This window comes from Musca domestica, unplaced genomic scaffold (assembly GCF_030504385.1).
Source record: "Musca domestica strain aabys unplaced genomic scaffold, Musca_domestica.polishedcontigs.V.1.1 5, whole genome shotgun sequence".
NCBI classification, from domain to species: Eukaryota; Metazoa; Arthropoda; class Insecta; order Diptera; family Muscidae; genus Musca; species Musca domestica.
In genome coordinates, this window is record NW_026712346.1 from 2,961,711 (window position 1) to 2,987,827 (window position 26,117).

The following is a 26,117-nucleotide window of genomic DNA, read 5'->3' on the forward strand; positions in this document are numbered from 1 at the left end:
TTCAGCAAATGGAAGAGAAAAAAGAACAAGTTAGAAAGCATAAGTCGGTATTCCGACTGATAGATAATATCATCGTTTGATCATATATTTTTGTATACGCTTTTTTGGGGTCGTTGCATAAATATTATACATATATATTTTCTCTTTATAATGATCTAATGTTTGTAGAAATAATGAAGCAGTGGCATTCGAAATGGTTATTTTTGGGTGTTCCTTCCCGGACACGGTTTTAAAAAGCATTCTGTGATTTTTTACTTCCCTGCAATGCAGTGTAGTTTTAAAAAGTACTGAAAAAAAGTACTAAGATGTGAGAATAAAAGTGGAACAATTCTTACCCTTTTAGAGAGGTATGCGGAAGTATGCGCTAATATTTTCCATGTTCCCTAATCATCTAAGTTTGATATTAATATTACCACAGATTTTATTGTACTTTATCTGGTTACCGTTTCGTTTTATATGAAATATGTGTGATTTTCTTGACATTTTTAAACTTTTTTGTATAAAAGAATCCGTTTTCCATAATCGCATATTGCAGGCCTCTTTTACAAAATACTTTGTACATCCTTTTGCGTGCGGTTGAGGCGCTGGGAAAATCTAACAATTAAAAATAAATATTTCAACATCATCAGTTTCCCAGTAGTCATAAAATATCACATGTGTACAATTCAGTGATCTTGTGCGCTGTCGCATATGGTAATGTGTAAATAATAAAGTCCATGACCCACACACACCAAATATCGATGCGCCAGTAGGTAGCCAAGATCACTTGAATGAAGGGACAAGCAGCCATGTTATGTTCCCTTTTTAAATCTAAAAATAGATAAGAACAATTGTGTGGCTGCGAGTAGGTTAAGTTAGATTAGTTTTTGTAACAGTTAAGAACAATATTTTTAAAATAAAATCAGATTTAACTCATCAACCCAAACGTGCGGTTGTGTTTTATTTCTCAGGAGTGAGATTTGGAGCTGATATCTACACAGAGTGGTTGGTTTCTCTTCTCACTTGTACACCTCTATTATACCATAGTAGGGTATTTGTATTATCTGGCCCTTTAAATTTCGTATATAGAAATTTCGTATACTAGTTTCATATTTGCCCCTATTTGCGAGTACATATGACACTTTAAACAATTCTACTTATATTTATCTATTTTTTCCTTCATTTCCGGGAGCCAACAATGGTGCTTCATTTTCAAGTGACAACCTTGTCTTCTTCTTCTTTCATTATATATTTTCTTTATAATCAATTCCTTTTCTTTTGCCTCATTTTCCCCACCCAACCTCTCATCGACCTTGAAAAGAGCACAATTTTGGGCGTTCCTCCCCGGACATGTTTTTAAATAATCACCCTTATTATGGTTGGCGTTGTCGTAGGCGTTCAAGTGTCGTAGACGTAGTCGTAGGCGTTGTCGTAAATAAAAATGTTTGGTATTATGTACAATTTTCGACTACGTCTTTTTTGTAATAGATGTAAAAAAAGCAGGGTGCTCTGGAATAATAAACAATTGTAGAATTTACGAGCTACCCGGTTAAAAGAAATAAATATGTCAGTTGAAATAGTTGAAGTAAAACGATCATTTGTTTAATTAAATATTGAAATATGTTAAGTGTTGGCAATTTTTTATCTGAGGATGAAGATGAGTATATTCAAAATGATTTAAACGTGAGGCGAAAAATATTGCGGCAAGAGTCTAACATATTTTCCATGACTGATTCCCAGTAAGTAAAATGTAAAATGAGGAAGAAGCTAAAATAAATATTTTTCTCTAGATTAGTTAGTTACTTCAGGCTAAGTAAGGATGCATTTAAATATGTTTTGGGTCAAATCACTCCAGACCTCCGTAACCGGGTTAAATCTACAAGTGTCCCAAATACACTAAAACTAGCCGCAACAATTCGAATACTGGCTGAAGGAAGTTATCAAAAGGGCGCTGGGAACGATTTCAATGTCAGTTTATCACAGTCGTCTGTCAGCAATGTGTTCCGCGAGTGCATAGAAGTATTGCATAATAAGCTGTGTCCAAATTGGATCTCTTTTCCCACCACAGAAGAAGAGAAATATGAAATTAAGGAACATTTTTTGAAAAATACTGGATTTCCTGGTGTGATTGGATGTATTGATGGAACGCACATAAAAATTGTTGCGCCAAGAATGGAAGAGAGATTCAAATACTTGAACCGGAAAGGCTTCAACAGTCTCAACGTAACGGTGGTATGTTGCATAACTTATAAATAATGCAAATAGCTTTACTGATTACTGTGTGATCATAAATTAAGAATTAGATATATATCATCACACCATCATGGATCCGTTCACGACTCGTTGGTTTGGAATACAAGTGATTTGAAACAACACATGAAAGAAAACTTTGACAATGGCGAAAGAAATACATGGATATTAGGTACATATATTAAATAAAATTAGTTATGACTTTTATCAAGTTCGTTGTTTTAGGTGACGCAGGATATCCATTGGAAAAATTTTTAATTACGCCATTTAGATCAGCTGACGAAGGCTCACCAGAGTGTAGATTCAACAAAATACATTCAAAAACAAGAAATATAGTTGAACGAGCAATTGGGGTGTTGAAGAACAGATTACGTTGTATATTAGGAGCGAGACAATTGCATTACACCCCTGATATATGTGGAAAAGTAACAGCAGTTTGTGCAGCATTACACAATATTTCCATACATTTCAAAATTGAAATGCCGATAGTTAGTGCAAACCCCGTACTTCATGACAGATTCAAATGATGTTGAAATGAACGACGATTTGAATACATTAGACATAAGATCATCAATAATGCTATATTTAAGTAATTAATTCATTTTATTATTAATTATCTTATAAAAAGTAAAATTCATTTTTAATATTTAATATTTTTATATTCTTCTTTAAGAAATTTTATTTTGTCTTCCTTTAACTTATAACCAATTTTTCTTTGTTTTAACAACTCTTCATTCAGTTTGTAGTTTTTGCGTTGGTACCTCTCAATATCATTTAATGATCGTTTAACATCATTATATAACTCTGTTTGCACCTTCAACTGCTCTTCAAGAAGTTCATATTTGTGGTCACTTTTCTTTTGTCTTTTTGAAGAAGTCGTTCTAACCTCTTCCTGAAGTTCATTTTGATTCGGGTTATTTGTGCTTACAGAGGGAATCGTACAGACATCTTGGATGACAACAACCTGCTTCTGTTGCGTATTTCTGTGAAATCTGTTTACGCTTGGAGGAGTCAGTATGCAGGGATTGTGGTTTTCTTTGTCTTCGCCAATTTCAAACCCTTCAAACAGTTCCTCCTCAGTCTCCAGTTCACCAAGTATTGCACGCTGTTGAATTCCAATTGCTTGGTTGCCTGCATTTACAATTGTCTCCAATTGTAACAGGCGTGATGCTGCTTCCTCCGTTTCGCTTAAAATGAACTGCTTGAAGGGCCCTCCACCTGTAGCACGACATTCTGCCTTGTTATGAACAAGCTTTTTCCTCAATTTAAATTTGTAGTCGGCCCAAACATTCATCCAGGCTTCGCCAGTTCGAACCGGCGGTCCTAAGATATTGAGTTTTTCACCAATTTTGTTCCATTCTTCCTTAATGTTAATTTTTTCAAGCCACTGCTGTAACCTCTAGCCAAATTTGGATTCCTTTGCAAAATCTGGATCATTTCATCAAATTGTTTTTTCGTTGTGACTTTAAATCTAGAAAAATAGAAATGTTAATAGATTTACATACATATATTTTTGTAATGTTGATACATACTTCTTATTCAAATCCATTTTGTATATAATTTATTCTTTTGTAAACTCAATTTGGGAAAACTTGTGTGTTGTCGGCAACAAAATCTCTAACGACTAATTTTGCAGCTTTTGTCGAATTAGAACGCGTCTTGTGGTACGAAAATTGTAACAGAATTTCATACAGAGTTGTAATTTTTCGCATACGACACAAAAATACCAATTAGTCGTTACGACGCGTCAACTTGCAATTTTCGACACGACTACGCCAGCCATAATAAGGGTGAATAATAATATTTAATATTAAACATGTGGATCCATTTTAAGATGTGAGAGAAAAAGTGGACACACATATATTCATGTGAACAATTCTGACCCTTTGAGGGAGGTATGAGGAACTATGCGCTAATATTTCCATGTTCCCTTATCATCAAAGTTTGATATAAATATTACCACAGACCAAATTTGGACTTTATCTGGTTACCTTTGTTTAAACATTCTGTTTAAACTCTGTTAAAAAAGCCATTATATATATATATATATATATATATATATATATATATATATATATATATATATATATATATATATATATATATATATATATATATTTAATATAATTTGTCTTATTACATAGTGTTATTTTTTATTACATTATCGATATGTGTCTTCATTCACAGTATCGCATATTGCAGGCCATAGTAGTGTATTTGTGTTATCTGGTCCTTTAAATTTCGTATAGTCCCCTTACCATACCTGTTTCATATTTGCCCCTATTTGCGACACTTTAAACAGTTCTTCTTACATTTATCTATTTTTTTCTTCAATTCCGGGAGCGAATAATGGTGCCTCATTTTCAAGTGACAACTTTGTCTTCTTCTTCCATTATATATTTTCTTTAGTTGATTATCCTCCTTTTCTTTTGTTTCATTTTCCTCATCCAACCTCCCATCGACCTTGAAAAGAGCCCAACACGCCTCCCATTTCATTTAGTTATTTATATTTCACGTCCTTTGTCTTAATTCAATGTTTGTTCATTTTTAATTCATTAATCATATTTTTTCCGATATTATGAAATTCATTTGAATTGAAAACGATTTAAGGAAGTCCCTTCTGAGTAATAGAGCTCACCGGGCTCTGTCATTAATTATCTTAAGATTAATTTTTTTATTCTTCTTCTAAATTCTACAGCGCATTTGGCTTTGGCATTTTTCCGCCCCATTGCGTGTTGAGGCTTCTTGCATGTATTTGCGTAGTGTCCCATGCCTTGGCAATTGTAGCATCGAAGTTCCGGCTCCTCCTGACTACTTCCCCTCCTGTGTTTTTCGGCTGCCGCTGGACTCTTTCAGCCACCATCTTTTCATACTTTGGAATTAACTTCTTAAAGTCGCATTTTTGTCGCATTCATAAACACTGAGGCCGCCGTCTTACATTCTTTCGGTTATGTACTCCACTAACTCTGCTTGTGTTATTGGAGCCCGTCGCCAAGTTCTTGCATTATCAATGCATATCTATGCATGACCTTTTTTCCACTTACAGCCATCCAACCTGTGCAGGATGTCCTTCGCGTCTGTCTTCTCGAATTTCTCACACAACTCCATCTTCAGAGCCAACTGTGCATTTGCACTACTCAAGAAGAATTTTGCGCTTCCGTCAAGCATTCTTCGTGCAAAGATAAATTTTTCTGCTTCATCACATCTCGTATTCGTCCAACCATTTTCTGATGGTGTAACATTCGTCGCCTGTAAATTAAGGGAAGGTTCCCTCTAAGTCTGCAAACGTGACCACACTTTTCTTTCGTTTCCGGCTTTCCAGCTCATCAATGTTATTTTCCAATTTCCAATATTCACGTAATTGACTCTCATTCGCTTGAAAAAAATTGGCTTTGTGTAGCTGTGCGTCAACTTGCTCCCTTGCTGTTGTAACGGCTGTGTCACTTCTTGGTCCCTTGTTGTTGACATGGTTGTGTCTTGCTCACTTACTCTTTGTTGCCATTGCTGTGCTTGGTCTTGCTCACTAAGTTGTCGTTGCGGTGGCTGTGCTTGGTCTTGCTCACTTGTTGTCTTGCTCACAGTGTTTTCTCGTTATGTTTTTTTATTTCCAAACTTTTTGTTGGCTTTTCTACAATTTCACAGTATGCGTTGGTTGTCCCACACCTGAAGTTGTATACTTCTGTATTCTTTGTCGGTCACTTAACGAGTGACGCGATACCTTTTCCTGTATCTATATTATCTAACATGATATTGGTTGTCTTGTTACATAGTTGTATTTTTATCGCATTACCGATTTGTGTCTTCATTTACAGAATTTGTGTTCACTTATATTCTACTACAATATCAATGGTTTTGTAAAACCCCATATAACTGCAACCCAAGATATTCGGAATTTTTTAATTTTAATTTATTTTACAAAAGTTCCAACATAGCTCTTTTTTACTGTTAGTAAACAACTCGGCAAGATTTATTTACTTAATTTTATCGGTTGTAAAGGTCTAAAGGTTTTGCATTTTGGATATCATAAACAGTGTTGACGAAAGTGGTTTTGTTATGATTTTGGTGTTTTTTTTTTTTTTTTTTTTTTTTTCATTGCGTCATACTGACATTTTATCTTTCGTTTATATTTTATATTTTTATATTTTTTTTATAACATCTTCATTCTGAGAAAGAGTATACTTTTCAGCAAATGGAAGAGAAAAAAGAACAAGTTAGAAAGCATAAGTCGGTATTCCGACTGATAGATAATATCATCGTTTGATCATTTATTTTTGTATACGCTTTTTTGGGGTCGTTGCATAAATATTATACATATATATTTTCTCTTTATAATGATCTAATGTTTGTAGAAATAATGAAGCAGTGGCATTCGAAATGTTTATTTTTGGGTGTTCCTTCCCGGACACGGTTTTAAAAAGCATTCTGTGATTTTTTACTTCCCTGCAATGCAGTGTAGTTTTAAAAAGTATTGAAAAATAAGTTTACAATTTAAAATGCTTATGAATATTAATTATTTGGGTCAATTTTAAGATGTGAGAATAAAAGTGGAACAATTCTGACCCTTTTAGAGAGGTATGCGGAACTATGCGCTAATATTTTCCATGTTCCCTAATTATCTAAGTTTGATATTAATATTACCACAGATTTTATTGTACTTTATCTGGTTACCGTTTCGTTTTATATGAAATATGTGTGATTTTCTTGACATTTTTAAACTTTTTTGTATAAAAGAATCCGTTTTCCATAATCGCATATTGCAGGCTTCTTTTACAAAATACTTTGTACATCCTTTTGCGTGCGGTTGAGGCGCTGGGAAATTCTAACAATTAAAAATAAATATTTCAACATCATCAGTTTCCCAGTAGTCATAAAATATCACATGTGTACAATTCAGTGATCTTGTGCGCTGTCGCATATGGTAATGTGTAAATAATAAAGTCCATGACCCACACACACCAAATATCGATGCGCCAGTAGGTAGCCAAGATCACTTGAATGAAGGGACAAGCAGCCATGTTATGTTCCCTTTTTAAATCTAAAAATAGATAAGAACAATTGTGTGGCTGCGAGTAGGTTAAGTTAGATTAGTTTTTGTAACAGTTAAGAACAATATTTTTAAAATAAAATCAGATTTAACTCATCAACCCAAACGTGCGGTTGTGTTTTATTTCTCAGGAGTGAGATTTGGAGCTGATATCTACACAGAGTGGTTGGTTTCTCTTCTCACTTGTACACCTCTATTATACCATAGTAGGGTATTTGTATTATCTGGCCCTTTAAATTTCGTATATAGACCTTTAAATGTCAATACTAGTTTCATATTTGCCCCTATTTGCGAGTACATATGACACTTTAAACAATTCTACTTATATTTATCTATTTTTTCCTTCATTTCCGGGAGCCAATAATGGTGCTTCATTTTCAAGTGACAACCTTGTCTTCTTCTTCTTTCATTATATATTTTCTTTATAATCAATTCCTTTTCTTTTGTCTCATTTTCCCCACCCAACCTCTCATCGACCTTGAAAAGAGCACAATTTTGGGCGTTCCTCCCCGGACATGTTTTTAAATAATCACCCTTATTATGGTTGGCGTTGTCGTAGGCGTTCAAGTGTCGTAGACGTAGTCGTAGGCGTTGTCGTAAATAAAAATGTTTGGTATTATGTACAATTTTCGACTACGTCTTTTTTGTAATAGATGTAAAAAAAGCAGGGTGCTCTGGAATAATAAACAATTGTAGAATTTACGAGCTACCCGGTTAAAAGAAATAAATGCGTCAGTTGAAATAGTTGAAGTAAAACGATCATTTGTTTAATTAAATATTGAAATATGTTAAGTGTTGGCAATTTTTTATCTGAGGATGAAGATGAGTATATTCAAAATGATTTAAACGTGAGGCGAAAAATATTGCGGCAAGAGTCTAACATATTTTCCATGACTGATTCCCAGTAAGTAAAATGTAAAATGAGGAAGAAGCTAAAATAAATATTTTTCTCTAGATTAGTTAGTTACTTCAGGCTAAGTAAGGATGCATTTAAATATGTTTTGGGTCAAATCACTCCAGACCTCCGTAACCGGGTTAAATCTACAAGTGTCCCAAATACACTAAAACTAGCCGCAACAATTCGAATACTGGCTGAAGGAAGTTATCAAAAGGGCGCTGGGAACGATTTCAATGTCAGTTTATCACAGTCGTCTGTCAGCAATGTGTTCCGCGAGTGCATAGAAGTATTGCATAATAAGCTGTGTCCAAATTGGATCTCTTTTCCCACCACAGAAGAAGAGAAATATGAAATTAAGGAACATTTTTGAAAAATACTGGATTTCCTGGTGTGATTGGATGTATTGATGGAACGCACATAAAAATTGTTGCGCCAAGAATGGAAGAGAGATTCAAATACTTGAACCGGAAAGGCTTCAACAGTCTCAACGTAACGGTGGTATGTTGCATAACTTATAAATAATGCAAATAGCTTTACTGATTACTGTGTGATCATAAATTAAGAATTAGATATATATCATCACACCATCATGGATCCGTTCACGACTCGTTGTTTTGGAATACAAGTGATTTGAAACAACACATGAAAGAAAACTTTGACAATGGCGAAAGAAATACATGGATATTAGGTACATATATTAAATAAAATTAGTTATGACTTTTATCAAGTTCGTTGTTTTAGGTGACGCAGGATATCCATTGGAAAAATTTTTAATTACGCCATTTAGATCAGCTGACGAAGGCTCACCAGAGTGTAGATTCAACAAAATACATTCAAAAACAAGAAATATAGTTGAACGAGCAATTGGGGTGTTGAAGAACAGATTACGTTGTATATTAGGAGCGAGACAATTGCATTACACCCCTGATATATGTGGAAAAGTAACAGCAGTTTGTGCAGCATTACACAATATTTCCATACATTTCAAAATTGAAATGCCGATAGTTAGTGCAAACCCCGTACTTCATGACAGATTCAAATGATGTTGAAATGAACGACGATTTGAATACATTAGACATAAGATCATCAATAATGCTATATTTAAGTAATTAATTCATTTTATTATTAATTATCTTATAAAAAGTAAAATTCATTTTTAATATTTAATATTTTTATATTCTTCTTTAAGAAATTTTATTTTGTCTTCCTTTAACTTATAACCAATTTTTCTTTGTTTTAACAACTCTTCATTCAGTTTGTAGTTTTTGCGTTGGTACCTCTCAATATCATTTAATGATCGTTTAACATCATTATATAACTCTGTTTGCACCTTCAACTGCTCTTCAAGAAGTTCATATTTGTGGTCACTTTTCTTTTGTCTTTTTGAAGAAGTCGTTCTAACCTCTTCCTGAAGTTCATTTTGATTCGGGTTATTTGTGCTTACAGAGGGAATCGTACAGACATCTTGGATGACAACAACCTGCTTCTGTTGCGTATTTCTGTGAAATCTGTTTACGCTTGGAGGAGTCAGTATGCAGGGATTGTGGTTTTCTTTGTCTTCGCCAATTTCAAACCCTTCAAACAGTTCCTCCTCAGTCTCCAGTTCACCAAGTATTGCACGCTGTTGAATTCCAATTGCTTGGTTGCCTGCATTTACAATTGTCTCCAATTGTAACAGGCGTGATGCTGCTTCCTCCGTTTCGCTTAAAATGAACTGCTTGAAGGGCCCTCCACCTGTAGCACGACATTCTGCCTTGTTATGAACAAGCTTTTTCCTCAATTTAAATTTGTAGTCGGCCCAAACATTCATCCAGGCTTCGCCAGTTCGAACCGGCGGTCCTAAGATATTGAGTTTTTCACCAATTTTGTTCCATTCTTCCTTAATGTTAATTTTTTCAAGCCACTGCTGTAACCTCTAGCCAAATTTGGATTCCTTTGCAAAATCTGGATCATTTCATCAAATTGTTTTTTCGTTGTGACTTTAAATCTAGAAAAATAGAAATGTTAATAGATTTACATACATATATTTTTGTAATGTTGATACATACTTCTTATTCAAATCCATTTTGTATATAATTTATTCTTTTGTAAACTCAATTTGGGAAAACTTGTGTGTTGTCGGCAACAAAATCTCTAACGACTAATTTTGCAGCTTTTGTCGAATTAGAACGCGTCTTGTGGTACGAAAATTGTAACAGAATTTCATACAGAGTTGTAATTTTTCGCATACGACACAAAAATACCAATTAGTCGTTACGACGCGTCAACTTGCAATTTTCGACACGACTACGCCAGCCATAATAAGGGTGAATAATAATATTTAATATTAAACATGTGGATCCATTTTAAGATGTGAGAGAAAAAGTGGACACACATATATTCATGTGAACAATTCTGACCCTTTGAGGGAGGTATGAGGAACTATGCGCTAATATTTCCATGTTCCCTTATCATCAAAGTTTGATATAAATATTACCACAGACCAAATTTGGACTTTATCTGGTTACCTTTGTTTAAACATTCTGTTTAAACTCTGTTAAAAAAGCCATTATATATATATATATATATATATATATATATATATATATATATATATATATATATATATATATATATATATATATATATATATATATATATATATATATATATATATATATATATATATATATATATATATATATATATATATATATATTTAATATAATTTGTCTTATTACATAGTGTTATTTTTTATTACATTATCGATATGTGTCTTCATTCACAGTATCGCATATTGCAGGCCATAGTAGTGTATTTGTGTTATCTGGTCCTTTAAATTTCGTATAGCCCCCTTACCATACCTGTTTCATATTTGCCCCTATTTGCGACACTTTAAACAGTTCTTCTTACATTTATCTATTTTTTTCTTCAATTCCGGGAGCGAATAATGGTGCCTCATTTTCAAGTGACAACTTTGTCTTCTTCTTCCATTATATATTTTCTTTAGTTGATTATCCTCCTTTTCTTTTGTTTCATTTTCCTCATCCAACCTCCCATCGACCTTGAAAAGAGCCCAACACGCCTCCCATTTCATTTAGTTATTTATATTTCACGTCCTTTGTCTTAATTCAATGTTTGTTCATTTTTAATTCATTAATCATATTTTTTCCGATATTATGAAATTCATTTGAATTGAAAACGATTTAAGGAAGTCCCTTCTGAGTAATAGAGCTCACCGGGCTCTGTCATTAATTATCTTAAGATTAATTTTTTTATTCTTCTTCTAAATTCTACAGCGCATTTGGCTTTGGCATTTTTCCGCCCCATTGCGTGTTGAGGCTTCTTGCATGTATTTGCGTAGTGTCCCATGCCTTGGCAATTGTAGCATCGAAGTTCCGGCTCCTCCTGACTACTTCCCCTCCTGTGTTTTTCGGCTGCCGCTGGACTCTTTCAGCCACCATCTTTTCATACTTTGGAATTAACTTCTTAAAGTCGCATTTTTGTCGCATTCATAAACACTGAGGCCGCCGTCTTACATTCTTTCGGTTATGTACTCCACTAACTCTGCTTGTGTTATTGGAGCCCGTCGCCAAGTTCTTGCATTATCAATGCATATCTATGCATGACCTTTTTTCCACTTACAGCCATCCAACCTGTGCAGGATGTCCTTCGCGTCTGTCTTCTCGAATTTCTCACACAACTCCATCTTCAGAGCCAACTGTGCATTTGCACTACTCAAGAAGAATTTTGCGCTTCCGTCAAGCATTCTTCGTGCAAAGATAAATTTTTCTGCTTCATCACATCTCGTATTCGTCCAACCATTTTCTGATGGTGTAACATTCGTCGCCTGTAAATTAAGGGAAGGTTCCCTCTAAGTCTGCAAACGTGACCACACTTTTCTTTCGTTTCCGGCTTTCCAGCTCATCAATGTTATTTTCCAATTTCCAATATTCACGTAATTGACTCTCATTCGCTTGAAAAAAATTGGCTTTGTGTAGCTGTGCGTCAACTTGCTCCCTTGCTGTTGTAACGGCTGTGCCACTTCTTGGTCCCTTGTTGTTGACATGGTTGTGTCTTGCTCACTTACTCTTTGTTGCCATTGCTGTGCTTGGTCTTGCTCACTAAGTTGTCGTTGCGGTGGCTGTGCTTGGTCTTGCTCACTTGTTGTCTTGCTCACAGTGTTTTCTCGTTATGTTTTTTTATTTCCAAACTTTTTGTTGGCTTTTCTACAATTTCACAGTACGCGTTGGTTGTCCCACACCTGAAGTTGTATACTTCTGTATTCTTTGTCGGTCACTTAACGAGTGACGCGATACCTTTTCCTGTATCTATATTATCTAACATGATATTGGTTGTCTTGTTACATAGTTGTATTTTTATCGCATTACCGATTTGTGTCTTCATTTACAGAATTTGTGTTCACTTATATTCTACTACAATATCAATGATTTTGTAAACCCCATATAACTGCAACCCAAGATATTCGGAATTTTTAATTTTAATTTATTTTACAAAAGTTCCAACATAGCTCTTTTTTACTGTTAGTAAACAACTCGGCAAGATTTATTTACTTAATTTTATCGGTTGTAAAGGTCTAAAGGTTTTGCATTTTTGGATATCATAAACAGTGTTGCCGAAAGTGGTTTTGTTATGATTTTGGTGGTTTTTTTTTTTCATTGCGTCATACTGACATTTTATCTTTCGTTTATATTTTTAATTTTTATAACATCTTCATTCTGAGAAGAGTATACTTTTCAGCAAATGGAAGAGAAAAAAGAACAAGTTAGAAAGCATAAGTCGGTATTCCGACTGATAGATAATATCATCGTTTGATCATATATTTTTGTATACGCTTTTTTGGGGTCGTTGCATAAATATTATACATATATATTTTCTCTTTATAATGATCTAATGTTTGTAGAAATAATGAAGCAGTGGCATTCGAAATGGTTTATTTTTGGGTGTTCCTTCCCGGACACGGTTTTAAAAAGCATTCTGTGATTTTTTACTTCCCTGCAATGCAGTGTAGTTTTAAAAAGTACTGAAAAAAAGTACTAAGATGTGAGAATAAAAGTGGAACAATTCTTACCCTTTTAGAGAGGTATGCGGAAGTATGCGCTAATATTTTCCATGTTCCCTAATCATCTAAGTTTGATATTAATATTACCACAGATTTTATTGTACTTTATCTGGTTACCGTTTCGTTTTATATGAAATATGTGTGATTTTCTTGACATTTTTAAACTTTTTGTATAAAAGAATCCGTTTTCCATAATCGCATATGCAGGCCTCTTTTACAAATACTTTGTACATCCTTTTGCGTGCGGTTGAGGCGCTGGGAAAATCTAACAATTAAAAATAAATATTTCAACATCATCAGTTTCCCAGTAGTCATAAAATATCACATGTGTACAATTCAGTGATCTTGTGCGCTGTCGCATATGGTAATGTGTAAATAATAAAGTCCATGACCCACACACACCAAATATCGATGCGCCAGTAGGTAGCCAAGATCACTTGAATGAAGGGACAAGCAGCCATGTTATGTTCCCTTTTTAAATCTAAAAATAGATAAGAACAATTGTGTGGCTGCGAGTAGGTTAAGTTAGATTAGTTTTTGTAACAGTTAAGAACAATATTTTTAAAATAAAATCAGATTAACTCATCAACCCAAACGTGCGGTTGTGTTTTATTTCTCAGGAGTGAGATTTGGAGCTGATATCTACACAGAGTGGTTGGTTTCTCTTCTCACTTGTACACCTCTATTATACCATAGTAGGGTATTTGTATTATCTGGCCCTTTAAATTTCGTATATAGAAATTTCGTATACTAGTTCATATTTGCCCCTATTGCGAGTACATATGAACTTTAAACAATTCTACTTATATTTATCTATTTTTTCCTTCATTTCCGGAGCCAGACAATGGGGCTTCATTTTCAGTGACAACTTGTCTTCTTCTTCTTTCATTATATATTTTCTTTATAATCAATTCCGTTTTCCTTTGTCCTCATTTCCCACCAACCTCTTCTCGACCCTTGAAAGAGCCACAATTTTGGGCGTTCCTCCCGGACATGTGTTTAAATAATCACCCTTATTATGGTTGGGCGTTGTCGTAGGCGTTCAAATGTCCGTAGACGGTAGTCGTAGGCGTTGTCCGTAATAAAAATGTTTGGTTATTATGTACAATTTCGATACGTCTTTTTTGTAATAGATGTAAAAAAAGCAGGGTCGCTGGAATAATAAAACAATTGGTAGATTTACGAGCTACCGGTTAAAAGAAATAAATGAGTCAGTTGCAATAGTTGAAGTAAAACGATCATTTGTTTATTCAATGTTTGTTCATTTTTATCATTATCATATTTTTCCGATATTATGAAATTCATTTGAATTGAAAACGATTTAACGGAAGTCCCTTCTGAGTAATAGAGCTCACGGGCTCTGTCATTAATTATCTTACGATTAATTTTTTTATTCCCTTCTTCTAAATTCTACAGCCAGAGCATTTGGCTTGGCATTTTTCCGCCCCATTGCGTTTTGTGAGGCTTCTTGCATGTATTTGCGTAGTGTTCCATGCCTTGCAATTGTAGCATCGAAGTTTCCGGCTCCTCCTGACTACTTCCCCTCCTGTGTTTTTCGGCTGCCGCGGACTCTTTCCAGCCACCATCTTTTCATTACTTGTGAACTTATTAACTTCTTAAAGTCGCCATTTTTGTCGCATTCATAAACACTGAGGCCGCCGTCTTACATTCTTTCGGTTATGTACTCCACTAACTCTGCTTGTGTTATTGGAGCCCGTCGCCAAGTTCTTGCATTATCAATGCCATAATCTATGCATGACCTTTTTTCCACTTACAGCCATCCAACCTGTGCAGGATGTCCTTCGCGTCTGTCTTCTCGAATTTCTCACACAACTCCATCTTCAGAGCCAACTGTGCATTTGCACTACTCAAGAAGAATTTTGCGCTTCCGTCAAGCATTCTTCGTGCAAAGATAAATTTTTCTGCTTCATCACATCTCGTATTCGTCCAACCATTTTCTGATGGTGTAACATTCGTCGCCTGTAAATTAAGGGAAGGTTCCCTCTAAGTCTGCAAACGTGACCACACTTTTCTTTCGTTTCCGGCTTCCAGCTCATCAATGTTATTTTCCAATTTCCAATATTCACGTAATTGACTCTCATTCGCTTGAAAAAATTGGCTTTGTGTAGCTGTGCGTCAACTTGCTCCCTTGCTGTTGTAACGGCTGTGTCACTTCTTGGTCCCTTGTTGTTGACATGGTTGTGTCTTGCTCACTTACTCTTTGTTGCCATTGCTGTGCTTGGTCTTGCTCACTAAGTTGTCGTTGCGGTGGCTGTGCTTGGTCTTGCTCACTTGTTGTCTTGCTCACAGTGTTTTCTCGTTATGTTTTTTTATTTCCAAACTTTTTGTTGGCTTTTCTACAATTCACAGTATGCGTTGGTTGTCCCACACCTGAAGTTGTATACTTCTGTATTCTTTGTCGGTCACTAACGAGTGACGCGATACCTTTTCCTGTATCTATATTATCTAACATGATATTGGTTGTCTTGTTACATAGTTGTATTTTTATCGCATTACCGATTTGTGTCTTCATTTACAGAATTTGTGTTCACTTATATTCTACTACAATATCAATGGTTTTGTAAAACCCCATATAACTGCAACCCAAGATATTCGGAATTTTTTAATTTTAATTTATTTACAAAGTTCCAACATAGCTCTTTTTACTGTTAGTAAACAACTCGGCAAGATTTATTTACTTAATTTTATCGGTTGTAAAGGTCTAAAGGTTTTGCATTTTGGATATCATAAACAGTGTTGACGAAAGTGGTTTTGTTATGATTTGGTGTTTTTTTTTTTTTTTTTTTTTTTTTCATTGCGTCATACTGACATTTTATCTTTCGTTTATATTTTATATTTTATATTTTTTTTTATAACATCTTCATTCTGAGAAAGAGTATACTTTTCAGCAAATGGAAGAGAAAAAAGAACAAGTTAGAAAGCATAAGTCGGTATTCCGACTGATAGATAATATCATCGTTTGATCATTTATTTTTGTATACGCTTTTTTGGGGTCGTTGCATAAATATTATACATATATATTTTCTCTTTATAATGATCTAATGTTTGTAGAAATAATGAAGCAGTGGCATTCGAAATGTTTATTTTTGGGTGTTCCTTCCCGGACACGGTTTTAAAAAGCATTCTGTGATTTTTACTTCCCTGCAATGCAGTGTAGTTTTAAAAAGTATTGAAAAATAAGTTTACAATTTAAAATGCTTATGAATATTAATTATTTGGGTCAATTTAAGATGTGAGAATAAAAGTGGAACAATTCTGACCCTTTTAGAGAGGTATGCGGAACTATGCGCTAATATTTTCCATGTTCCCTAATTATCTAAGTTTGATATTAATATTACCACAGATTTTATTGTACTTTATCTGGTTACCGTTTCGTTTTATATGAAATATGTGTGATTTTCTTGACATTTTTAAACTTTTTTGTATAAAGAATCCGTTTTCCATAATCGCATATTGCAGGCTTCTTTTACAAAATACTTTGTACATCCTTTTGCGTGCGGTTGAGGCGCTGGGAAATTCTAACAATTAAAAATAAATATTTCAACATCATCAGTTTCCCAGTAGTCATAAAATATCACATGTGTACAATTCAGTGATCTTGTGCGCTGTCGCATATGGTAATGTGTAAATAATAAAGTCCATGACCCACACACACCAAATATCGATGCGCCAGTAGGTAGCCAAGATCACTTGAATGAAGGGACAAGCAGCCATGTTATGTTCCCTTTTTAAATCTAAAAATAGATAAGAACAATTGTGTGGCTGCGAGTAGGTTAAGTTAGATTAGTTTTTGTAACAGTTAAGAACAATATTTTTAAAATAAAATCAGATTTAACTCATCAACCCAAACGTGCGGTTGTGTTTTATTTCTCAGGAGTGAGATTTGGAGCTGATATCTACACAGAGTGGTTGGTTTCTCTTCTCACTTGTACACCTCTATTATACCATAGTAGGGTATTTGTATTATCTGGCCCTTTAAATTTCGTATATAGACCTTTAAATGTCAATACTAGTTTCATATTTGCCCCTATTTGCGAGTACATATGACACTTTAAACAATTCTACTTATATTTATCTATTTTTTCCTTCATTTCCGGGAGCCAATAATGGTGCTTCATTTTCAAGTGACAACCTTGTCTTCTTCTTCTTTCATTATATATTTTCTTTATAATCAATTCCTTTTCTTTTGCCTCATTTTCCCCACCCAACCTCTCATCGACCTTGAAAAGAGCACAATTTTGGGCGTTCCTCCCCGGACATGTTTTTAAATAATCACCCTTATTATGGTTGGCGTTGTCGTAGGCGTTCAAGTGTCGTAGACGTAGTCGTAGGCGTTGTCGTAAATAAAAATGTTTGGTATTATGTACAATTTTCGACTACGTCTTTTTTGTAATAGATGTAAAAAAAGCAGGGTGCTCTGGAATAATAAACAATTGTAGAATTTACGAGCTACCCGGTTAAAAGAAATAAATGCGTCAGTTGAAATAGTTGAAGTAAAACGATCATTTGTTTAATTAAATATTGAAATATGTTAAGTGTTGGCAATTTTTTATCTGAGGATGAAGATGAGTATATTCAAAATGATTTAAACGTGAGGCGAAAAATATTGCGGCAAGAGTCTAACATATTTTCCATGACTGATTCCCAGTAAGTAAAATGTAAAATGAGGAAGAAGCTAAAATAAATATTTTTCTCTAGATTAGTTAGTTACTTCAGGCTAAGTAAGGATGCATTTAAATATGTTTTGGGTCAAATCACTCCAGACCTCCGTAACCGGGTTAAATCTACAAGTGTCCCAAATACACTAAAACTAGCCGCAACAATTCGAATACTGGCTGAAGGAAGTTATCAAAAGGGCGCTGGGAACGATTTCAATGTCAGTTTATCACAGTCGTCTGTCAGCAATGTGTTCCGCGAGTGCATAGAAGTATTGCATAATAAGCTGTGTCCAAATTGGATCTCTTTTCCCACCACAGAAGAAGAGAAATATGAAATTAAGGAACATTTTTTGAAAAATACTGGATTTCCTGGTGTGATTGGATGTATTGATGGAACGCACATAAAAATTGTTGCGCCAAGAATGGAAGAGAGATTCAAATACTTGAACCGGAAAGGCTTCAACAGTCTCAACGTAACGGTGGTATGTTGCATAACTTATAAATAATGCAAATAGCTTTACTGATTACTGTGTGATCATAAATTAAGAATTAGATATATATCATCACACCATCATGGATCCGTTCACGACTCGTTGGTTTGGAATACAAGTGATTTGAAACAACACATGAAAGAAAACTTTGACAATGGCGAAAGAAATACATGGATATTAGGTACATATATTAAATAAAATTAGTTATGACTTTTATCAAGTTCGTTGTTTTAGGTGACGCAGGATATCCATTGGAAAAATTTTTAATTACGCCATTTAGATCAGCTGACGAAGGCTCACCAGAGTGTAGATTCAACAAAATACATTCAAAAACAAGAAATATAGTTGAACGAGCAATTGGGGTGTTGAAGAACAGATTACGTTGTATATTAGGAGCGAGACAATTGCATTACACCCCTGATATATGTGGAAAAGTAACAGCAGTTTGTGCAGCATTACACAATATTTCCATACATTTCAAAATTGAAATGCCGATAGTTAGTGCAAACCCCGTACTTCATGACAGATTCAAATGATGTTGAAATGAACGACGATTTGAATACATTAGACATAAGATCATCAATAATGCTATATTTAAGTAATTAATTCATTTTATTATTAATTATCTTATAAAAAGTAAAATTCATTTTTAATATTTAATATTTTTATATTCTTCTTTAAGAAATTTTATTTTGTCTTCCTTTAACTTATAACCAATTTTTCTTTGTTTTAACAACTCTTCATTCAGTTTGTAGTTTTTGCGTTGGTACCTCTCAATATCATTTAATGATCGTTTAACATCATTATATAACTCTGTTTGCACCTTCAACTGCTCTTCAAGAAGTTCATATTTGTGGTCACTTTTCTTTTGTCTTTTTGAAGAAGTCGTTCTAACCTCTTCCTGAAGTTCATTTTGATTCGGGTTATTTGTGCTTACAGAGGGAATCGTACAGACATCTTGGATGACAACAACCTGCTTCTGTTGCGTATTTCTGTGAAATCTGTTTACGCTTGGAGGAGTCAGTATGCAGGGATTGTGGTTTTCTTTGTCTTCGCCAATTTCAAACCCTTCAAACAGTTCCTCCTCAGTCTCCAGTTCACCAAGTATTGCACGCTGTTGAATTCCAATTGCTTGGTTGCCTGCATTTACAATTGTCTCCAATTGTAACAGGCGTGATGCTGCTTCCTCCGTTTCGCTTAAAATGAACTGCTTGAAGGGCCCTCCACCTGTAGCACGACATTCTGCCTTGTTATGAACAAGCTTTTTCCTCAATTTAAATTTGTAGTCGGCCCAAACATTCATCCAGGCTTCGCCAGTTCGAACCGGCGGTCCTAAGATATTGAGTTTTTCACCAATTTTGTTCCATTCTTCCTTAATGTTAATTTTTTCAAGCCACTGCTGTAACCTCTAGCCAAATTTGGATTCCTTTGCAAAATCTGGATCATTTCATCAAATTGTTTTTTCGTTGTGACTTTAAATCTAGAAAAATAGAAATGTTAATAGATTTACATACATATATTTTTGTAATGTTGATACATACTTCTTATTCAAATCCATTTTGTATATAATTTATTCTTTTGTAAACTCAATTTGGGAAAACTTGTGTGTTGTCGGCAACAAAATCTCTAACGACTAATTTTGCAGCTTTTGTCGAATTAGAACGCGTCTTGTGGTACGAAAATTGTAACAGAATTTCATACAGAGTTGTAATTTTTCGCATACGACACAAAAATACCAATTAGTCGTTACGACGCGTCAACTTGCAATTTTCGACACGACTACGCCAGCCATAATAAGGGTGAATAATAATATTTAATATTAAACATGTGGATCCATTTTAAGATGTGAGAGAAAAAGTGGACACACATATATTCATGTGAACAATTCTGACCCTTTGAGGGAGGTATGAGGAACTATGCGCTAATATTTCCATGTTCCCTTATCATCAAAGTTTGATATAAATATTACCACAGACCAAATTTGGACTTTATCTGGTTACCTTTGTTTAAACATTCTGTTTAAACTCTGTTAAAAAAGCCATTATATATATATATATATATATATATATATATATATATATATATATATATATATATATATATATATATATATATATATATATTTAATATAATTTGTCTTATTACATAGTGTTATTTTTTATTACATTATCGATATGTGTCTTCATTCACAGTATCGCATATTGCAGGCCATAGTAGTGTATTTGTGTTATCTGGTCCTTTAAATTTCGTATAGTCCCCTTACCATACCTGTTTCATATTTGCCCCTATTTGCGACACTTTAAACAGTTCTTCTTACATTTATCTATTTTTTTCTTCAATTCCGGGAGCGAATAATGGTGCCTCATTTTCAAGTGACAACTTTGTCTTCTTCTTCCATTATATATTTTCTTTAGTTGATTATCCTCCTTTTCTTTTGTTTCATTTTCCTCATCCAACCTCCCATCGACCTTGAAAAGAGCCCAACACGCCTCCCATTTCATTTAGTTATTTATATTTCACGTCCTTTGTCTTAATTCAATGTTTGTTCATTTTTAATTCATTAATCATATTTTTTCCGATATTATGAAATTCATTTGAATTGAAAACGATTTAAGGAAGTCCCTTCTGAGTAATAGAGCTCACCGGGCTCTGTCATTAATTATCTTAAGATTAATTTTTTTATTCTTCTTCTAAATTCTACAGCGCATTTGGCTTTGGCATTTTTCCGCCCCATTGCGTGTTGAGGCTTCTTGCATGTATTTGCGTAGTGTCCCATGCCTTGGCAATTGTAGCATCGAAGTTCCGGCTCCTCCTGACTACTTCCCCTCCTGTGTTTTTCGGCTGCCGCTGGACTCTTTCAGCCACCATCTTTTCATACTTTGGAATTAACTTCTTAAAGTCGCATTTTTGTCGCATTCATAAACACTGAGGCCGCCGTCTTACATTCTTTCGGTTATGTACTCCACTAACTCTGCTTGTGTTATTGGAGCCCGTCGCCAAGTTCTTGCATTATCAATGCATATCTATGCATGACCTTTTTTCCACTTACAGCCATCCAACCTGTGCAGGATGTCCTTCGCGTCTGTCTTCTCGAATTTCTCACACAACTCCATCTTCAGAGCCAACTGTGCATTTGCACTACTCAAGAAGAATTTTGCGCTTCCGTCAAGCATTCTTCGTGCAAAGATAAATTTTTCTGCTTCATCACATCTCGTATTCGTCCAACCATTTTCTGATGGTGTAACATTCGTCGCCTGTAAATTAAGGGAAGGTTCCCTCTAAGTCTGCAAACGTGACCACACTTTTCTTTCGTTTCCGGCTTTCCAGCTCATCAATGTTATTTTCCAATTTCCAATATTCACGTAATTGACTCTCATTCGCTTGAAAAAAATTGGCTTTGTGTAGCTGTGCGTCAACTTGCTCCCTTGCTGTTGTAACGGCTGTGTCACTTCTTGGTCCCTTGTTGTTGACATGGTTGTGTCTTGCTCACTTACTCTTTGTTGCCATTGCTGTGCTTGGTCTTGCTCACTAAGTTGTCGTTGCGGTGGCTGTGCTTGGTCTTGCTCACTTGTTGTCTTGCTCACAGTGTTTTCTCGTTATGTTTTTTTATTTCCAAACTTTTTGTTGGCTTTTCTACAATTTCACAGTATGCGTTGGTTGTCCCACACCTGAAGTTGTATACTTCTGTATTCTTTGTCGGTCACTTAACGAGTGACGCGATACCTTTTCCTGTATCTATATTATCTAACATGATATTGGTTGTCTTGTTACATAGTTGTATTTTTATCGCATTACCGATTTGTGTCTTCATTTACAGAATTTGTGTTCACTTATATTCTACTACAATATCAATGGTTTTGTAAAACCCCATATAACTGCAACCCAAGATATTCGGAATTTTTTAATTTTAATTTATTTTACAAAAGTTCCAACATAGCTCTTTTTTACTGTTAGTAAACAACTCGGCAAGATTTATTTACTTAATTTTATCGGTTGTAAAGGTCTAAAGGTTTTGCATTTTGGATATCATAAACAGTGTTGACGAAAGTGGTTTTGTTATGATTTTGGTGTTTTTTTTTTTTTTTTTTTTTTTTCATTGCGTCATACTGACATTTTATCTTTCGTTTATATTTTATATTTTTATATTTTTTTTTATAACATCTTCATTCTGAGAAAGAGTATACTTTTCAGCAAATGGAAGAGAAAAAAGAACAAGTTAGAAAGCATAAGTCGGTATTCCGACTGATAGATAATATCATCGTTTGATCATTTATTTTTGTATACGCTTTTTTGGGGTCGTTGCATAAATATTATACATATATATTTTCTCTTTATAATGATCTAATGTTTGTAGAAATAATGAAGCAGTGGCATTCGAAATGTTTATTTTTGGGTGTTCCTTCCCGGACACGGTTTTAAAAAGCATTCTGTGATTTTTTACTTCCCTGCAATGCAGTGTAGTTTTAAAAAGTATTGAAAAATAAGTTTACAATTTAAAATGCTTATGAATATTAATTATTTGGGTCAATTTTAAGATGTGAGAATAAAAGTGGAACAATTCTGACCCTTTTAGAGAGGTATGCGGAACTATGCGCTAATATTTTCCATGTTCCCTAATTATCTAAGTTTGATATTAATATTACCACAGATTTTATTGTACTTTATCTGGTTACCGTTTCGTTTTATATGAAATATGTGTGATTTTCTTGACATTTTTAAACTTTTTTGTATAAAAGAATCCGTTTTCCATAATCGCATATTGCAGGCTTCTTTTACAAAATACTTTGTACATCCTTTTGCGTGCGGTTGAGGCGCTGGGAAATTCTAACAATTAAAAATAAATATTTCAACATCATCAGTTTCCCAGTAGTCATAAAATATCACATGTGTACAATTCAGTGATCTTGTGCGCTGTCGCATATGGTAATGTGTAAATAATAAAGTCCATGACCCACACACACCAAATATCGATGCGCCAGTAGGTAGCCAAGATCACTTGAATGAAGGGACAAGCAGCCATGTTATGTTCCCTTTTTAAATCTAAAAATAGATAAGAACAATTGTGTGGCTGCGAGTAGGTTAAGTTAGATTAGTTTTTGTAACAGTTAAGAACAATATTTTTAAAATAAAATCAGATTTAACTCATCAACCCAAACGTGCGGTTGTGTTTTATTTCTCAGGAGTGAGATTTGGAGCTGATATCTACACAGAGTGGTTGGTTTCTCTTCTCACTTGTACACCTCTATTATACCATAGTAGGGTATTTGTATTATCTGGCCCTTTAAATTTCGTATATAGACCTTTAAATGTCAATACTAGTTTCATATTTGCCCCTATTTGCGAGTACATATGACACTTTAAACAATTCTACTTATATTTATCTATTTTTTCCTTCATTTCCGGGAGCCAATAATGGTGCTTCATTTTCAAGTGACAACCTTGTCTTCTTCTTCTTTCATTATATATTTTCTTTATAATCAATTCCTTTTCTTTTGCCTCATTTTCCCCACCCAACCTCTCATCGACCTTGAAAAGAGCACAATTTTGGGCGTTCCTCCCCGGACATGTTTTTAAATAATCACCCTTATTATGGTTGGCGTTGTCGTAGGCGTTCAAGTGTCGTAGACGTAGTCGTAGACGTAGTCGTAGGCGTTGTCGTAAATAAAAATGTTTGGTATTATGTACAATTTTCGACTACGTCTTTTTTGTAATAGATGTAAAAAAAGCAGGGTGCTCTGGAATAATAAACAATTGTAGAATTTACGAGCTACCCGGTTAAAAGAAATAAATGCGTCAGTTGAAATAGTTGAAGTAAAACGATCATTTGTTTAATTAAATATTGAAATATGTTAAGTGTTGGCAATTTTTTATCTGAGGATGAAGATGAGTATATTCAAAATGATTTAAACGTGAGGCGAAAAATATTGCGGCAAGAGTCTAACATATTTTCCATGACTGATTCCCAGTAAGTAAAATGTAAAATGAGGAAGAAGCTAAAATAAATATTTTTCTCTAGATTAGTTAGTTACTTCAGGCTAAGTAAGGATGCATTTAAATATGTTTTGGGTCAAATCACTCCAGACCTCCGTAACCGGGTTAAATCTACAAGTGTCCCAAATACACTAAAACTAGCCGCAACAATTCGAATACTGGCTGAAGGAAGTTATCAAAAGGGTGCTGGGAACGATTTCAATGTCAGTTTATCACAGTCGTCTGTCAGCAATGTGTTCCGCGAGTGCATAGAAGTATTGCATAATAAGCTGTGTCCAAATTGGATCTCTTTTCCCACCACAGAAGAAGAGAAATATGAAATTAAGGAACATTTTTTGAAAAATACTGGATTTCCTGGTGTGATTGGATGTATTGATGGAACGCACATAAAAATTGTTGCGCCAAGAATGGAAGAGAGATTCAAATACTTGAACCGGAAAGGCTTCAACAGTCTCAACGTAACGGTGGTATGTTGCATAACTTATAAATAATGCAAATAGCTTTACTGATTACTGTGTGATCATAAATTAAGAATTAGATATATATCATCACACCATCATGGATCCGTTCACGACTCGTTGGTTTGGAATACAAGTGATTTGAAACAACACATGCAAGAAAACTTTGACAATGGCGAAATAAATACATGGATATTAGGTACATATATTAAATAAAATTAGTTATGACTTTTATCAAGTTCGTTGTTTTAGGTGACGCAGGATATCCATTGGAAAAATTTTTAATTACGCCATTTAGATCAGCTGACGAAGGCTCACCAGAGTGTAGATTCAACAAAATACATTCAAAAACAAGAAATATAGTTGAACGAGCAATTGGGGTGTTGAAGAACAGATTACGTTGTATATTAGGAGCGAGACAATTGCATTACACCCCTGATATATGTGGAAAAGTAACAGCAGTTTGTGCAGCATTACACAATATTTCCATACATTTCAAAATTGAAATGCCGATAGTTAGTGCAAACCCCGTACTTCATGACAGATTCAAATGATGTTGAAATGAACGACGATTTGAATACATTAGACATAAGATCATCAATAATGCTATATTTAAGTAATTAATTCATTTTATTATTAATTATCTTATAAAAAGTAAAATTCATTTTTAATATTTAATATTTTTATATTCTTCTTTAAGAAATTTTATTTTGTCTTCCTTTAACTTATAACCAATTTTTCTTTGTTTTAACAACTCTTCATTCAGTTTGTAGTTTTTGCGTTGGTACCTCTCAATATCATTTAATGATCGTTTAACATCATTATATAACTCTGTTTGCACCTTCAACTGCTCTTCAAGAAGTTCATATTTGTGGTCACTTTTCTTTTGTCTTTTTGAAGAAGTCGTTCTAACCTCTTCCTGAAGTTCATTTTGATTCGGGTTATTTGTGCTTACAGAGGGAATCGTACAGACATCTTGGATGACAACAACCTGCTTCTGTTGCGTATTTCTGTGAAATCTGTTTACGCTTGGAGGAGTCAGTATGCAGGGATTGTGGTTTTCTTTGTCTTCGCCAATTTCAAACCCTTCAAACAGTTCCTCCTCAGTCTCCAGTTCACCAAGTATTGCACGCTGTTGAATTCCAATTGCTTGGTTGCCTGCATTTACAATTGTCTCCAATTGTAACAGGCGTGATGCTGCTTCCTCCGTTTCGCTTAAAATGAACTGCTTGAAGGGCCCTCCACCTGTAGCACGACATTCTGCC

At 34.4% G+C, this 26,117-nt stretch overlaps 1 protein-coding gene and 4 long non-coding RNA genes across 9 annotated transcripts in view; all 5 read left to right on the forward strand.

Annotated features, from left to right (window-relative positions):
• The window catches only part of LOC101888100 (lysine-specific demethylase 6A), a 333,176-nt gene that overhangs the window by 20,749 nt on the left and 286,310 nt on the right, over window positions 1–26,117 (forward strand). The gene's annotated exons all lie outside the window — the stretch shown is intronic.
• On the forward strand, window positions 1,593–2,792 carry LOC131805004 (uncharacterized). The gene is made up of 4 exons (XR_009343453.1): window positions 1,593–1,718; window positions 1,770–2,211; window positions 2,277–2,401; window positions 2,455–2,792. It is a non-coding gene; the product is annotated as an uncharacterized LOC131805004 (long non-coding RNA).
• LOC131805006 (uncharacterized) lies at window positions 7,727–9,206 on the forward strand. 2 transcript variants are annotated; one of them, XR_009343456.1, is made up of 4 exons: window positions 7,727–8,177; window positions 8,229–8,669; window positions 8,735–8,859; window positions 8,913–9,206. It is a non-coding gene; the product is annotated as an uncharacterized LOC131805006 (long non-coding RNA). The 2 variants fall into 2 exon arrangements; XR_009343455.1 differs by having other exon boundaries at window positions 7,743–8,669.
• LOC131805002 (uncharacterized) lies at window positions 17,467–18,975 on the forward strand. The gene is made up of 4 exons (XR_009343452.1): window positions 17,467–17,901; window positions 17,953–18,394; window positions 18,460–18,584; window positions 18,638–18,975. It is a non-coding gene; the product is annotated as an uncharacterized LOC131805002 (long non-coding RNA).
• Window positions 24,045–25,448, forward strand: LOC131805008 (uncharacterized). 2 transcript variants are annotated; one of them, XR_009343460.1, is made up of 4 exons: window positions 24,048–24,368; window positions 24,420–24,861; window positions 24,927–25,051; window positions 25,105–25,448. It is a non-coding gene; the product is annotated as an uncharacterized LOC131805008 (long non-coding RNA). The 2 variants fall into 2 exon arrangements; XR_009343459.1 differs by having other exon boundaries at window positions 24,045–24,861; window positions 25,105–25,398.